Genomic DNA, 17311 nt, shown 5'->3' with positions numbered 1-17311 from the left:
AGCCAAGCAACTCTTCTTTCCGCACTCCACAGCTCCATACCCTAGGTTGGTCCCTCCTGCACCCTGGGTTTGTCCCCACTTTCTCACTGTCCCTCATCTGAGCTCTTTCTGCCTTCTTCGCATGCTTTGGATTTCTTGACCATTTTCTCTACTTACATCCATTTGCTTGCTCTACCAATCCACACCAAAATCTGGTTATCTCTCACCCCTCATCCCAGACTTGGGTTTAGTCACTTCACCTAGCCCATGTAAATTCAAGCTACATCAGTTCTACCTGTTGTCCCATTTCCCTCAGTTCCTTTCCTTTGTTTGTCTTGGTCCTTGTCTTCCTATCCAGCAACATCTCCCAATTCTCCCATCACTACACCACTGAAGTCAGGCAGCTGCTCTAAACTGTCCTCAGGCACAATGCATAAGTGTTGAATGAGGGAGGGAAGAACAGACTCTTTGAAAGTCACAGAGCTTAAGAATTAATGCATCTTTGGAAAAATATTCATGAAATCTCTAAAAAGACATGCAAATCTCATCTTCAGTCATGAGAGCCAAACTGGATCTCAGATGTATTTTTTTTCATCAGGGAATGGTATTAAGATTGCTTAACAGAAATGTATAAAAAATAAATAATAAAAAACTACAGTGACATTGAAACCCTCGCTAAACCTCTCCACAACACATGCAGGCAGTTCAATGTCTTGACAATGAAATCTCTTTGGTTCTCAGCTTAAGCTGGCAGCGCTGCCAGGACACAGTATCTGCTGTAGCACAAGCACAAGAAGGTGCATGGAGCTGACTGCCTACTGCTTCTCCTTAGAACAACAAAGTGAGCATTCCACCATCACAATCCCAGTATTCTGAGCTGATCTCTCGAGTCGTTTCTTGATACATGAAGACAAACAAGGATCAGGCATGCAATCCACTACCACCAACACAACACTGATGCAGCGTGCAGGAGCTGTGCCAAGCCTTTGTGCATTTTGCTGTCTCAGAGAAAGGGCCAAAATGGGTGTGCCTGTTAAATGTGAAACAAAGCAAAATGGATGGCTGTTTTGAAGCAAAAAAAATGGTTTTGCTGGTTCCAAAAAGAAAAAATCTAATAAAAATGAAATAAATAAGCACCTGGTAAGAGTGCAGCTCTCCTTCTTCTCAGCCCTTAGGTTCTGGATGAACCATGGATGTGCTTACTCCCTAGATCTGATGGGTGAGTACCAAGTGCTACACCAGCAGGTACCCCAGACTAACTTCAGAGGTAGCTGTGTCCATTTCCCTTCATGCCCGGAGACCTCAAGTAAGCAAAAGATTTCTATCCCAACACACAAAGAAATATTGCAGAAAATACCAGGCAGTACAAACACTCTTGTTTTGCACCTTGTCTCATCCTTGGCCAGCTGATCATGGAGACTGCTAAAATTAAAAAAAAACTATTCTCTAGCCTCTCTAGGAGATCAGGCAAATATTAATCACATGTGCAGATGCACAAACACATACACTTTTGTCTGTGAAAATGCTGCAGACACTCTTGCTTTCATGGAATAATTTGAGTTGGAAAAGACGTTTAAGGTCATCAAGTTCAAATGCAATGGACACAAATACATCATGTTTTTAAGCCAGTATGTGTAAAGTAAAACACTCTGTGAAGCACAGAGACCTCATTGTGGTACTGTCATTATTAATGTGTTTCTCCAGAAGTATGCAAAGACTTCATTTCCCTCTCCCTGGTACAGGATAACCATGGGCAGGACACAAGCAACATTTAAAAAATGCTCTCTTCAATTCTCGCCTTCTGCACTGCTGGGACTGGCTCTGTCCAAACATTCCAGTCTTAGCAACTTCTATTAAATTATGTCCTATCCAATGCACTACACAAGAACATCAGTACATTAAAATATTGAGTCAGCCCTACCTGAGTCCACACTAATCATGTCTGCTTTCAGACCAGGAGAACTGGAAAAAAAATAGAATATTTAGTTGACGTGCTTCAAGACTTTTGAGGAAGATAAAAGAAGGGAAAATGTGGCCGCACATTGAGTTTTGGTTCTGGAGGCTAGAAAATCTTTACTGTAGAGCTGCCTTGGAAGGTCCAAAAAGAGCAAAGAGAAGCAAATGAAGATGTATTTCCAAAGCTAAAAGTCCAAGAGTGCCTTGAAAAATAGAGACATCACATCTAAAGCCTTCTCTCCCCATCTGATTGTGGTATCTGCTCTAAGGCATTTTTATCTTGGATCTGACTGCTATTAAAGAAGTCTTTTCCACTGAAATACTGTTATGAATAACAGAGTCTCCTTCCAGAGTTATGGTCTAAGACAATTCATAAGGAATGCTGCAAAGGAAAAATACAAAAGCAATAGTTTGCATAAATGGAGTCAGATCAGTATTTTTATATGCTTAACTTCAGTTTGAAAGGTTATCTGGGGCAGGAAAAGAAGAGATTAAAAAAAAAACTTCTGACTTTTTGATTCCTTACTAGAGAATAAATTGATGGGGTTTCTCCTCCTCCCATCTCCAGTACTACTTTTGTTCTTTTCTTTTTCTGTTCTTCAGCCTCACCTTTTGAAACATCCAAAACTCATGAGGCCAAGCACTTTTTTAAAAAGAAAAAGCAGAATAGAACAATTGACCACTTTTCTTTCATTCTCCTTTTCAAGTTTTGGGATGTTTGAATGTAAGTTAAACAAAACAACAACAGCAAAACCTCTTGGAAAGTAGACTTTAGACTTGCACATTCAATTGACCAGCTTTCTGGTCTCTATAACAATATATAGAAGATGCTTCTAGCTCCCCAACAATTCAGCCTAGCTCTCCATTGTTTTCCAAGGGGGTTGAGGGGTTAATAAAGTCCAAAACCCAAACAATCAACCTAACAGATTTGGTTTTATTTTATTCCAAGAACAGAGAGAAGAAAACTTACAGAAATGGCAAGCAATTTCTGTACTTTGCCAGACATAGTAGGAACACTGAGTGTTTTATTTTTCCCCTGGCAGTTAAAGCACAGAGTGGCACTGTGAAGCACACCACAGGTGTGGAGCACACACTGCCTGCAGTGTGTACTCATCTTCCAAAAGGAGGAAAGCCACTGTAGCACAGCAGGCAAGCCATCAAGCTGCTCATGATCATACCCTGATGCTGGGTGCTGGCCTCCTGCAGCACCAGGCTGTGGTGCCTGGAAGACCTTGCTCTGTTTGTACAGGCAATGCCACAATTGCCCAGAACACTACACTATACTCTGGATGTGGCTGGTAACACCTCCCTCTCTTGTTCTGCTATGGAAAAACAACCAATAAATACCACCTTGTAAGAAAGATAATCTGTTTTGCTATTGCCAGCTACAGCTATGCCTGGAGCAGATGGGATTTGATTCCTGATGCACTGGCTGTGGTGTATGAGGTACTATAATCCAAATCAGAACTCCCCAGCCAGAGACGGATGATAGACCCTGCTACCAAACCTGCGGTTACAGGTGCAGAGAATTCTCCTATTACAGAGGACTTCCATTTACTGCACATTTTGCTGAAGAAATAAATCTCCAGTGTAAAATGTTCTCTGTAAATTTAAAAAATGAGTAGCTGAAAAGAAAAATGAGTAGCAGAAAACCGGGAAAAAATTTATATATTGTTTTTAGATTACTTTCAAAAATTTATGTGTCAATACCCCAACTGGGGAGCTGACTTTTAAATCTAACATCTAAATAGTGCTTAGGGTGGGAGATGTAATCAGAAAATGGGGAACAGAAACTTCCCTGATAATAACAACAGAGAAGAGCTGAAGCCACATCACTGTATAATAAATAAGGGTTTATTTCATGATGTAGATGCTCCAGCTCAGATATGTGCAGCAGTAAGCCTTAGAGATGTGAATTAAGGACAGTACCTTAAGTAAATGAACATAAGTAGCATCAAAGTTGAAGAGAGATGGTTCATGTGGCTGCTGTGTTTTGCTTGCTCTGTGAAAAGCAAACACTAGGGCACTGGGCTGAGATGGCACATTTACCACGCAACACTGGTAAAAGGAGGAATTTAAAGAATAAATATGCTGTCTTAATACCATGCTCTTTCTAGAAGTAGGATGATTACAGCATGAGGAGAAAAGCTCAAAACAATCACAGCCACAATGCAAATGACATTAAAAGCATCACTACATGCCCTTGTAAAAAGTGTCTCTCGAGCTCTCTTACAGGCCCTCTCTAGGTACTGGAAGGCTGTTAGAAGGTCCCCCTGAAGCCTTCATTTTTCCAGGCCAGGCTCAACAAGCCAACTCTCTCAGCCTGTCTTCGCAGGAGAGATACTCCAGTCCTCTGATCATCTTCAGGATCCTCTGCTCACTCCAGTAGGTCCACATCCTTCTTATGGTGGGGGTTCCAGACTTGGACACAGGACTCCAGGGTAGGGTCTCACAAGAAAAGGGGAAGAATCACCTTGCTTGACCTGCTGGTCACACTTCTATCAATGCAGCCCAGGATGTGGTTGGCTTTCTGGGCCGCAAACACACATTGCTGGGTCATTTTGAGCTTCTTGCCAAACAACATCTCCAAGTCCTTCTCCCCCAAGCTTCCCTCAGTCCATTCTCTGCCCAGCCTGTATTTGTGCTTGGGATTGCCCTGACCTAGGACCTTATATTTGGTCTTGCTGAACTTCATGAGGTTCGCACAGGCCCATCTCTCCAGCCTGTCCAGGTCCCTCTGGATGGCATTCCTGCCCTCCTGCCCACACAGCTTGGTGTCATCGGCAACTCGCTGAGGATGGTCCCACTGACCATGTCATTAATAAAGACATTAAAAAGCACCAGTCCCGATACTGACCCCCAAGGAATGCCAGTTGTCACTGATCTTCACTTAGACATCGAGCTGTTGACCGCAACTCTTTGACTCCAACCTTCCAGTCAATTCTATCCATCAAATCCATGTCTCTTCAGTTTAGACACCAGGGTTTTCTGCGGGACAGTGTCAAATACTTTGCACAAGTCCAGGTAGGTGATGTCAGTCAGTCTTCCCTCATCCCACCATCCACTGTAACCCCATAGTAGAAGGCCCCCAGATTTGTCAGGCAAATTGGTTTGCCCTTAGTGAAGCCATATTGAATGACTGTCAGCCATCACCTCCTCATTTTCCATGTACATAATTTCCAGGAGTATCTGCTCTATGATCTTGCTGGGCTTGAAAGTGAGACTGGCTGGCCTGTGGTTCCCTGAGTTTAGCATTACAGCAAAAACAATGAGCTCAGCTCTCACCTTGGTACTAGTGATCAGATGGATGCACTAATCTGGATGTCCCACTCTCACCTCCTCCTCAGGGGTCAATTTCTCAACCACAGAACTATTTCTTAACCTTGCAGAGGAGACTCTGGCTTTTCTTATTCTTCACCCTTTGCTACATGCTGTGACAACCAGAACACTTTGGTATCACATAGAAAATGCTCAGAATGCTCACCAGCCAGCTGCTCAAAGGAGCATATATGTAATGAATAGCCTTTTTGATGTTAGGAGAGGGTCTTTCAAGGTCACATTGCCTTTTTTTTTACACCATTAAATGTTTTCTTTCACATGGTACAAAAAGAATTACCTACAGAATTTATATCTGAATGTCATATAACCACAACTAAAAAATATTTCTGTAAGCTGAAAGCAAAAACTACCTTTCAAAAAAATACACCTCTTAACCCTCTTTTTGATGTCTAAAACTTTTACTTCTAGGATGTCTGAACTGAAAAGGTACAGCTCAAACAGAAGTTCATTTAAACTAGAAAATACATACTATAAGAAAACTGTGCAAATTAATTAACCTTGAATAAAGAATTAATCTTTTTTTATGAGAAATATGTTTCTGGGGGAAAATAAAAAGCACAATTGTCTTGAGAATGACTACAATATGCCCCCTTATCAAAGTTCACAAAATCTGCTTTATATTCTTGACTACTCCCTTATTTGGGGCCAATAATAAATCTCCTTTTCAACTGCTCTCACATTCTGGGAACAGCTCTAGGGTTCTGGCAGTTCTGTGCTGGTATGTCTTGTGTGCGCACCAGCTCTCAAGGCTGTTAACCACACTAACTGAAAACTAAGAGGCTAGTCTGTTTTGCCTCCATCCCAGTTTCTGACTCACAGGTAGCAAGGGAAATCAAACTACGGGTGGCAGGAAGCAAGGCATGGGTGGGAAGGGATACAGTCATTAGCGTACTGCGTTAAGTGCCCCACAGGCAGCAAGGAAGAGCAGAGCAGAAATCATGGTGGGGCTGCTGCTGTTACCAACAGCACTGAGACCTCTGGTAGAAACGACTCTAAAAATAGTGGCAACTTGGGCAAATTGTTGTCACAAATCAGCCTGTGAGTGTCCTGTGGCTTTGAGCATGACCAGCAGGTCCACCATCAAGCAAGTCAGAAGCAGCTTCAGTTGCATTTCACTGTTCCACTTCCCAAATCATTCTCCAACAATGCCACTTTAAGTAATGTCCCATATCAAGAAATGTACCCAGGGAAGAAAGAGCTTACCTTACACTGAAATGGTGACAGGCTGAGACACAGAAAAGATGTACATTTCCTCACAGTAAAGTCATCCTCCTGCTCTCTCACTTATCACTGGGAGGAGCAGTGAGGTGTCAACAGTCATCCTTTACTTCCATCTCCATCCTCTTTACTAATGCTGGGAAACTAGATGCCAACATGGCAAGTTCAAACCAGTGTGAATTTATTCTTTCCAAGCACCTGATTCCATGTGCACTTTTTTCATCTTGCAGTATTTGTCTGCTTGAGAACTGTCCTTCGTCATTCCCTGAAGTATTTATTTCATTCACTTACTACTCTGTGCATGCTTTTTCACATTTGTGATAAAGGAAGTGCATTCAATTTAAAGACACTTTCTAAATCAGACTAACTCAGGCCTGGCAAAATAATGTAAGTTATGGCAAACAGTAGATACCAATCTCAAGTTCCTTGCAGCCTGGGAGAAAGGGATGCAAAGTGATCTACAGAATACAGTAGGAGAGCAGTTCAGTTTCAGACCACCATGGCCCTCCTTTATAAAAAGGCATCTCATTAGATCTGAGCTTCAGACCACCATAGTCCTCCTTTCTGTAAATACATCCCAACAGATCTGGGCTAACCGTGTCAGCCAGTGGTGCTGATGAACACAAGGCTGACTCCCAGTGTTAGTAAAGAACAACTTTGCTATCCTCTGTGTCACAGGAGAAACCCCAAAGCTCCCCTCCTTCCCTTGCCAGCCCTTGAAAATGTGGCATACCTGCCTTGCTCTTCCAACAGTACATTATCCCTTGTTGTTTTACACCACTTCATTGTCACAACACAAGTGACATAGGAAGAAATAGTTACAGCATGCACATGGGCTTCACAAAACTCAGAAGTCTGGCAAAGCAAAAGAGGAGCAAATCCCCAATTTTTTCTCTTCCGTCCTCACTCATCCAAATCATCTCCCTGTGGGGGGCAAACGAGTCATGGATGCAGGCTGAGTGTTTGCCTGAAAATGTCTTCTGACACAAAGGTGCATCAGTGTTACATGCTGAAGCACAAGCAAAGAAGGTTGTATTTGCTTTCTAGCCAAGAACAACTGAATCACAAAACCAAAATATTTAGATTTATAATGTCATTACTCTTATGTGCCTGTAAATCTGCGAAGAGGTGAGAAGTGGAGAACAGATACATAGGGCTATTGTAACAGGAGTAACCATCGGGAAAGAAACTGGGACTCTTGGGATAAAAACCTGCCATGGAATATTAAAACTGATTTACAGTTTCGGTTTGGTCTTACAGCTGTGCACAGAATGGAAAAAATGGGAGAATTTTCTTCTGCAAGAATGGTTCAACAAATATTTGTATGTATAAGTCCTGGAAAGACATTATTTTGTCACATGCTTGCCTCCATAAGGAATATGGTTTTTGCTGCATAATCAGCATGATATTTCAAATACCAGGAATTGTTCCCTCCTACTCTTTTTTATATTAATCTAGTACTGATTCCTTCTTTGAGATAAGACATGTGCTGCTTTCCAAACTTCAAAAGCATAAGCTATTTGCATTTGCCAAAAAAAACTGAAAGCTTTTTTTCTACATTTAAAATAGTTTAGACGAACAAACTGATTTTCTCAAAAAAGTTTAAAAAGCAATCATCAGAGAAAATATGGAAAACATCATTATTAGAATTTTTTCTTTATGTACATTCTAAATAGCTAAAACCAGTGGCTTATAATTGAAAGTCTGTGGAAAAATATTCAAAATTAGTAACTCTGAGGATAACAGCTACCTTTCTGCTTTTGAACCATTGCGTTGTAGCAAATAGGTGCAGCATTCTGCTCCCTTCACTGGAGTTTTCACAGCACCAATCTTCCACTAGAAAACCTGTGCTTGTTGAAGGAAACAAACTCCTCTGTATGTAAGGACAAAAACAAAGAGGCTACCAGAGGTGCGTGAAACCCCAACTGCAAACTCCCTTCAGATGGTAGCACTCGTGGGACAACCCAGCTAAACTGTCACTGTTTAAATACAGAAAAAAATCTCTACCCATCTCAACTCAATATCCTATGAGAACATCAAGGGCTGGCTGGTTTCAGCTGTGCTGTCCCAGAGTGCTCCCCATCCTGCAGCACTAGCAGAGCCAGCCACTCCCCCAGCCCTGTTCGAGGGTCTCACTCACCGATCCACAGAGAAGCGAACCCCTCGACGTTGCCACGTTTAGTTTTTCAGGAAATTAAGTCTGAAGCACACTTTCCTTTGCCTTAAAGGGAGTGCGTATTCCTGACACATCAGCAGGCAGGGAGCCCGGTGGTTGCTACAGCGCATTTATTTATACTCATTTGGAATTTCCTGAGACAGTCCCAGCCTGGCAGCCAGCCCAGCGCAGCGCCAGTGATTTCCTTCACAGCACTTCACATGCTGTGCAATGCCTCTGCCTCCCCAAGGGTTAAAATACATGAAATGGGCAGCAGGGTAAGAGGCAACATACCAAATGACACACTAAAAAGAGTTTGTTTGGTTGGTTTTTTCTCTCTGAAGAAGACAGATTTAATTCCCAAAAGGCAATTAGAAGTTCAGGTCACTTCTCTTTCACCCGTTCTCCCTTCCTCCCCAAGCCCTTCACCCCCACCTCTTATTTCTCACTCCCACATGTGGACTGAGAGCACAGAAAGGTTCATTGATATAATTTGGGGAGAACAATTACCTCTGTTGTAACTACCACTGCTTGCAATTCTGTTTTATTTATGGTTCTCAAATGCAGCTTATAATTTGAGGGATAAAAATAAAAAAACTTTCAGTATAAGTTTTCTTTTTTGCCCGAAACAGCCAAAATGCACAAGATATACTTGGTGCTAGTACAAGCACTTTCAAAACAATGGACAAACATATCTGATTTTTTCATATTCAATTTTCTTGTTTCCACATAACACGAAGTATAGGTGTTGAAAGTAAGGATAACTGGGATTTCAGATGCAAGAAGAGTCACTTCTCAGCATCATAAAAAGATCCCCAAAGCCCTCAGCTCCATCTCTCTTCACTTCTGCATACAGTAACAGTTGCTGTAGGACAGCCAAACAAGGACTCTAAAAGTAAACAGACAAGGGGACAGACTAATTTAACAAGGACAAAGGTCCTAAGACTTCACAAGACTGAAGGAAAAGAACTTTATTATGATGCCTTCCATGCAGATTCCCAAGAACAGTTAAAAAAGAAACAAAAAAAGAGACGTGAATTGTCAAAACAGTTTTCAAGATCACTGCAGATTAGAAGAGCTGTGCTTCAAGCAGAAGCGGGATCTTCTGCTGAAATAATAGGAGAGAAGTCCAAGTCCTCCATAGTGCCTTCAGCAAAAATGGCACAGACTTCCAATAAAAGTGTTTCCTGAATATGTGTAATGGCTTCAGTGGTATTTAATATGAAGCAAAGTAATATATAATACTTCCAGGCATCAGCTTTTGGACTATAAAGTAGGTCCGGCCCTCTAGATAATTTTAAATTTATTTCCTTGAATTACAAGTCACTGATCTGTACAGTATAAAACATGAGCTTCCAAAAAAATCTGAAGAAGGTCTGTAGATGTAGCCAATTTATTGCATGTATGGACCAAAAAGGTACTGAATTTTAAGTGAATTTGGTTTGGTCTCTGCTCTAATCACACCATCCACTAAAAAAAGCAGCTCTCCATAAAAAATTATTTGGGAACAGCTTCTAACCATGTTTTGAAGTTTCCTCTAGAAGACAAAAACTCTAGGGCAGCTGAAACCCAATCCATGCTTTCAGTTCAGGAAAAAAGCAAAAATTCAGCCCTTGAAACACTGTATGGAGCCACCACTTTGTGCTCACTGGCCTTCAAGCCCCATTTTTCAACCAGCCAGGTGGGGACAAGCAAAGCACAGCAGCACTGGGTGTTACTGGGGGGTATCTCTAGCTCCATCAGCAGGTTCATCACACCAGGCAGGGTAGAACATAAAAAGACCCATCTAGTTTTCTGTTGTGAAAACAAACATGACATCTGGAATAGAATATGAGGAGACAAAGGTATGCCAGAATATTCTTCTCAAGAGTTAGGATTCTGCTCAGAAGAAATAAAAAAATTCTCTAAACATTATATGATTTCATTTTTTAAAAAAAAAGACTGCATGATATCCAGTTTAGAGAAGAACAGATTTCAGCAGCTAGTCTCCACATGCTCCATGTGTTTATCATTACTCTGTGGTTTCAAGGGCTCGACATTTGAATGAGCACTGCATCAAGTCCTGCACCTCGAGTGGACTCTCCTCAAAGCTCTGTTACCTCAGCAGGCTGAAAAAGACCTGCCACGAGTGCATGTAATAACCTGTAAGGGGTATCAGCACTTCATCCCTTGTCCAGCAATTCAAATATGGAGGCACATGTCTGGGTTGGCACCAGTAAAACCTAAAGGCATAGAGCACATGCATATTTATTTTCTTGGCCTTTGAGACCATTGCAGTATCAAATAAACTCATTCAGCTGCTGTTTGCAGTAGAAACAAAACTGAGGACAGAGCACAGCTCCCCAGTGACCAAAAAACCTGACTTGGTCTGAAGCAGGGTGAATATAAGGTTTGGTGTATGGCAACCATCCAGCTGATAAATTCTTATCTAAAGAGCAAGCTAACACCCCTTTTGAAAACAAAAGGCACAATGGATCTGTGAAAGGCGATGGATGAAACACAGCTCTTTAAAACACATGCTTTCCTCAGCAATGCAGTGGTTCTGCTTGGAAAGAATTAGCTAAGCTGCCTGACTACAGTGATCCAGTCCAGAGGGGCACAGAGCTGGCCTTACCCACCACTGTCAGGTATATGTTTCAAAACAGCTGCTGCATTTTGATGAAGATTGGATATGGGGTTCTTCTCAGTTTTAATTTGTGAGAGAGGAGTGGCATTGCTGTGGGTTTGTTGTTTGTTTTTCTGTACAGCCTTCCAGAATCTGGCAGCTGGTTTCCACAGAATGATTAAAAACCTGCTAGCCATTCAGGCTGGACCTGAAACTGATCTGGTCTACCCATCTTCTCCTCCCTAGCAGATGGCTCTGGAAGGGCATAAGAAGAAAGCAAACATACAGCAACATTTCTCCTCTCAGCTTCCAGGAACCTGCAATCCAGAAGACTTCCTGAGCTGGGATGGGCCAGGATGCATTTTAAGTCACAGTGTCAAATGTATGTCTTCAGGGTAGCTGGGAGGTATTCATTAAATTTGTTCAAAATGTCAGACTGCTGCTGATGTGTTTATACTGTAAGGAGATCTACTGGTCAAGTGCCTGGATATACAGTTATGGATGATTAATCCGACCCAATCACTATATAACATTAAAAACCTTCATAAAAGAGCCTTTGCATGCTACAATTGGGTCCCTCACCAGTTAGAATCTAACCAGAGAGAGGATGCAATTGAAAAATGCACCCATATCATCATTGAAAATGCACCCCGTATCATCGTTAGGTGTCTGTATAGTTTAGCTTCCCACAAAAGGAAATTCAACAAGTTGGTATTTTGTGTGTCCTTAGGCAAGTAATGATCCCTACTGTTCTCTGAGCATGACTGCTGCAAAGCTTATGGTCAAAAGGTCTTGTTGTGGGAGCAAGTAAACCATTCGAGCCTTCAAATCAGGTGAAATATTTTTTTTCTTATAATCATAGAATTGTAGAAATGTTTAGGTTGGAGAAGACTTTTGAGATCATCAACTGTTAATCCAGCACTGCAAAGTTCACCACTAGAACATGTCTCTCCCCAGGCACCATGTCTACATGTCTTTTAAATCCCTCCAGGGATGGTGATTCCACCAATTCCCTGGGAGGCCTGTTCCAAAGCCTGACAACCCTTTTGGTGAAAAAATTTTCCCTAATATCCAATCTAAACCTCCCCTAGCACAACTTGAGGCCTTTTCCTCTCATCCTGTCACTTGGTACCCCCCATCTACAGCCTCCTTTCAGGTAGTGGTAGAGAGTGAGAAGGTCCCACTCATCCTCCTTTTCTCCAGATTTAACAACCCCAGCCCCCTCAGCTGCTCTTCATCAGATGTGTGCTCCAGACCATTCACCAGCTTTTACCCAGTGAACAGTGCAGAGCAGCCAGTTTCTCCAGGAGAATGCTATGGGAAATGGTGTCAAAGGCTTTCCTAAAGTCCAGGTAGAAACATCCACAACCTTTCCCCCATCCACTAAGCAAGTCCCCTTGTCATAGAAGGAGATCAGGTCAGATAAGCAGGACCTGCCTAATGGGATCCATGGGCAAGACTACACTCGTCCTATTAATGCAACTGATACCAGTGCATGCAGTACTTTCACACAGTAGCAGGATCGGAGAAGGACAGTAAAGCTGGAGTGGAGCAGGAGATGCTACACTCAGTTTCTCAAAAAGATGTCTCTCCTGCTGCTGTGGAGCAGGCTGTTTCAGGTGTCTTGTTCTATGAGCTGAGATGGTCTGGCTGAGCCACGCATGTGCTTGTAGAGTTGTAGCCTTACAACTTTTCTCTGTAAGGGGATAGGTAAGTAATTTTCCATAATCGTCAACAGCACATTTTCCATAGTGCTGCAGGGTCGCCAGAAAGCGTCTGAGTATTACAGGCAGAGCAAGGACAGAGAAGGGCTCTTCAGAGACTACATAGGTGGAGAAGTCCTTGTGTGTGTCCCTGTGGTGAGACCAAGCACTGGAAATAGGCGCTGAGAGGAGTATCAGGGAACAAAAAGAGAAGGGTGAGCTTCCTGAATGGCAGACACACTGTCTGAGAGAGAGGAAGGGAACAGAACTGTAACTAATGATAGAAAGGGAGAGTCGTTAAAGTCTAAAGGGCAATGCAGTGGATGCACAGCCTTGTGAGTACATTCAAGTCATAACAATTCTAAAAGCTATGTAACAGCCATCTGTCTCCATGAAAAAAAACCAGAGAACAGGAACAGAAGACAATGATTGTAGAATACACCCTTTTTTCTTACCTTTTTAACTTAAGATATGGAAAAAGATATGTAAAATTTAAGAATCAGTTCTGCTGGAGGGAGGGGAGGGGGAGAAAGGACTTAGCCAAGGACTTCTTGAAGTGAAAAAAACTTGTTGATCCTTATAAGCCCTTGAAACCCAACAGCCCTGATCTTGTCTTTATGCTTCTATCATATAGAAATATTAGTCCACTTTTTCAGTCGTGGCCATGCATTTTAGTGTATTTTCTTGCACTGTACTTTTTTTTTTAAGCTACACACTTTAGATTTACCAAGCAGTGTACATGAAGTGTTAAAACTTGACCTATTTGCTAGGATTAGACCTGAAATTTCAGTAACAGCAGCTAAACTGTACAAGTGTTTCCTGTCTGGTTTACATAGGGAGTACAATCTGTTCCCAATTATCAGTTAATCTGATTCTCCCCCTAATCTGACCAAACCTTCAAACCCAAATATTAAAAGAGTTTCCACCCCTTCTCTCTAGCCCTCCGTCTCCTGCTTTCAAGCAAATAGCAAAGGGCAATACAAAAATTTCACAGACAAGTCCTGCATGTTGAAGGAAAGCAATATATTGTTATAAAGAAAAACATACAGGAATATATTAATTAAAAAAAAGAGAAGGCAATTACATAAAACATTCATTACAGCATGAGGTAACTGGGGAGGAGAAATTGAGCAAAATAAAGGGATGGGCTGTCAGAAGGGGTAATGGTCACATTACCTACTTCTTACAGATAAGAACACTTTGTAAAAGTGGACAAGGATGGACTGAAAGCATGAGAGAATATGGCATTCACCTACCTCTCCAAGTGTCTGAGCCCTTATTTTTGTCAAAATGTGTCTGAAGAGTCAGATGAAGAAAATTCTCAATAGGCTGAGCATATGCCCGGAAGCGTTTTAAAGAGTTAGAGACTGGGAGGGGGAGAGCCCATTTTGGACCTGGTTGATCTGCTAATTCATCCCCAAGACTGCAACCCTCATCCCACAACAGAGGCCAACCATTGCTTTCAACCCATGTAGTAAGTGTGATTTCCGTTTGAAATCAGAGGAGGGAATGGCAGAGAAAATGGGAAGGATGGACACAAGCATGCTTCTCTCGCAGAGCTCTGAGCTGGTCACACCGGGACATCCTGGCAGGAATCTGTACTCTGCCATCAAGGGGAGTCATGTTTCGAAAGGAAGGAAATGGGAGATAAAGAAGCAATGCACACGTGGGCAGCCCGAGTGCTCCCTCAGCCCCTAAAAGTGCTGTGAAAACATGATATGGGAAGGGCTGCCCTTCTGTCATCTCTAATCCAAATGCTTAGAAATGGCTTGAAGGGGGGGAGGGGAGAGGTGGCCATTACAAAAAGCATTCCAAGGACTTTTGGTCCAGTAGTAACCATTCTGTAAGGAACACATTTAAATGTAGGCACTCAGTGTTCACACAAAGACAACCAACTGTAATCAGGCAATTTCAGTCCAAGTAATTTTCCTGAGGGATCGTAGTCTTTTTTTTAAAGGCAACAAAATACCCTCGCTTCCCACAGGGAGGAGATTCATATGCATTATTCATAAACTGCTTTCTGCAGAAGAATCTATGAAGTAAGTGAGGAATACTGTAGAATAGGTTTGGGGAAGATTTACTGAGTTGCGTATCTTGAAAGTGAGGGGAAAGAAGACAATGCAGAGAGAATAATTTTTCAAGTCCAGAAAAAATTTATTCTCTGCATTTTTCCCATGACATATGCCTGCCCTGCTACTGGTGCTTGCCTCTTACCCAGCCCCAAACGCTGGTCCTCCACAGAGGCACCTCACCCAGTGCCACCAGACTGTGTAAAGCAGTGACTTCCATCGTAAGAACTTAGGGGTTTTATCACTGCTAATCTCCACCAGTTCAGTAAGGCTGCAGGGTACCATTAACAGTAAGGCATGCCCGACGAGTCCCTAGAACACTACTGGCTTAAAAATACAAGATGAGCACCCTTAGCTGCCTCCCAGGGTGTAGAGGGCATGTATTTCCACAGGAAGCAGCAGCAGGCCACATTAGAAGGTCCAAGTGCTGCCCAGGCAAGTGCATGGCAACAGCTCAGAGAAGGAAAGCATGCATTGCTCCATGAGCAACCTTGCGTCAGAGAGAATGAACACAGTCCTCTGTCAGGTGAGATGTAAGAAGCTTCTGGACAGCTGCAAAAAATAATCCAGAACAAGACACAATTGCAGTAATCTCTGAACAAAAGACAGAACAATTAAATCTGTTCCTTTTCCTGTGGCCCTTTGTCCTTCTGCAGAGCATCAGCATCTTATATGGCTTATATCTGCTTTTCACCACATCCAATTTCCATTTCTAAGTACTGGGCTATTCAGGCCAGAACGCTATGTCCTCAAGCTCCCAATGACACTGTAATTACTGTATCCTTTTTAACTTCCTCCTGCCCCTTCTCTTTCCAGCACATTTCAAAATCAGACCTGTAGGGCATTCTTCAGGCAACAAGTCCTGTGTAAAATAGAATGCATAGTCCCTGGTCCTCTGCAGTCTGGTGAAGGCAAATGCAAGTCAACGCATTCTCAAGCTTTCTGCTGCTATGGCAAATGCACCCTTGTATTACAGGTATCAACTAGCAATTGCAGAAACAATTATTAATTCAAGTAAAAAGTTGGCATTGGCTGTGAGATCGTGTGCTTCAGTTCCAGCCACCTGTCCTTAAGGCAGATCTGGCATCAGCTGAGTGTACTACAGCATACTGATGAAAGTTTTGATATGCCTTATGACAGATATTTTGTGAAATCACTGGAGACTCACTCACTCTTCACCCTACAGATTTCAGGGTCCCACCCTAGCTTGTTTTTAAATACAGGGCACCACCAGAGTGACTCAGAAGATCTCTCTTGGCTGAGGCGGCAGCTGGATCCCAGTGACAGCCCTGCATGCCATCTGCTCATCCAGAAAGCACAAGACTACATGGAAATTCAGCAGGGTCTCCTGATGGCAGGAGTCTCCCATGAGCTGCCAAAGTACACCTTGGACACACACCCATCTGCTTTAACTCTGAAGGTTACTGGAAGCAGGCTCGGAGCAGGGAGCATAGCAGGGGAGCAAGGCTAGGTGTAAATAGTCTCTCATCACACAGTCCTGTCTCAAACAAATTACCCTTGCTCACAGGGCTGATTTGCTAAAAATACAACTCACTTATTCCTGGTCGTTTGCATCTGCTACCCTAAGCAAACTCAGGAGCTGCCGAGATCAGAGCTTGGGGTGTCAGTAGCACCGCAGTGATACCTCAGTGACATCTACCCTGCAGGAAAGCAGTGGAGAGTGGCTGTCAGCTGGGTTCTCAGGGCAGGCATCTGCAATACTCAGGAGTAAAGGCTCCATCAGACTGATTACTACCTAGCAATCAAACACTTTCTATTGCCAACTCCTTCAGGTCTGTAAGTTCCCATTTATTGAGTGACAGTCTGTAATGAAAAATGGTGGATATTCAGCTGAAGTTAGTAATAGTAGCAATGTTCTGGTGCACAACAATTTCTTCTTAGACTATACTTCACATCATTAGGCTGGAAATCATGCAAAACTCCGTGCATATTGCCTAAGATTATATGAATCAGGAAAACTGAATCATAGGAGAGACTCTTAACTTCAGTAATATAGTAATTGAAAGAAAGGTATGTCTACAAATGTTTGGTAAGAGTTGTTACAAAGTAATGCTCAGGATGTGTATGATAAAAACATTTGCTTTAAGTAAATGTGTGTTCTATTTATTGGCTTCAGTAAAAGGGTTAATAAGTCAACAGGGGTTTTCATAATACTTTTCAACAGTTGCTTAAGCATTTATATACCAGCAGATGGAATACACATTTATTAAACATTTGGTCTTTGAGTCATGGTGACGTTAATATCTTAAAAAACATTAATTCAGGC

The 17311-nt window shown here is 42.3% G+C and overlaps 1 protein-coding gene across 3 annotated transcripts in view; it reads right to left on the bottom strand.

Annotated features, from left to right (window-relative positions):
- KANK1 (KN motif and ankyrin repeat domains 1) overlaps positions 1-17311 on the bottom strand; it is a 119986-nt gene that overhangs the window by 28446 nt on the left and 74229 nt on the right. The gene's annotated exons all lie outside the window — the stretch shown is intronic.

The sequence above is a fragment of the Corapipo altera genome, unplaced genomic scaffold, assembly GCF_003945725.1.
Source record: "Corapipo altera isolate COAL_440 unplaced genomic scaffold, ASM394572v1 61411, whole genome shotgun sequence".
NCBI classification, from domain to species: Eukaryota; Metazoa; Chordata; class Aves; order Passeriformes; family Pipridae; genus Corapipo; species Corapipo altera.
The sequence above is the reverse complement of the archived record's forward strand: the minus strand, read 5'-3'. Positions and strand labels throughout refer to the sequence as shown.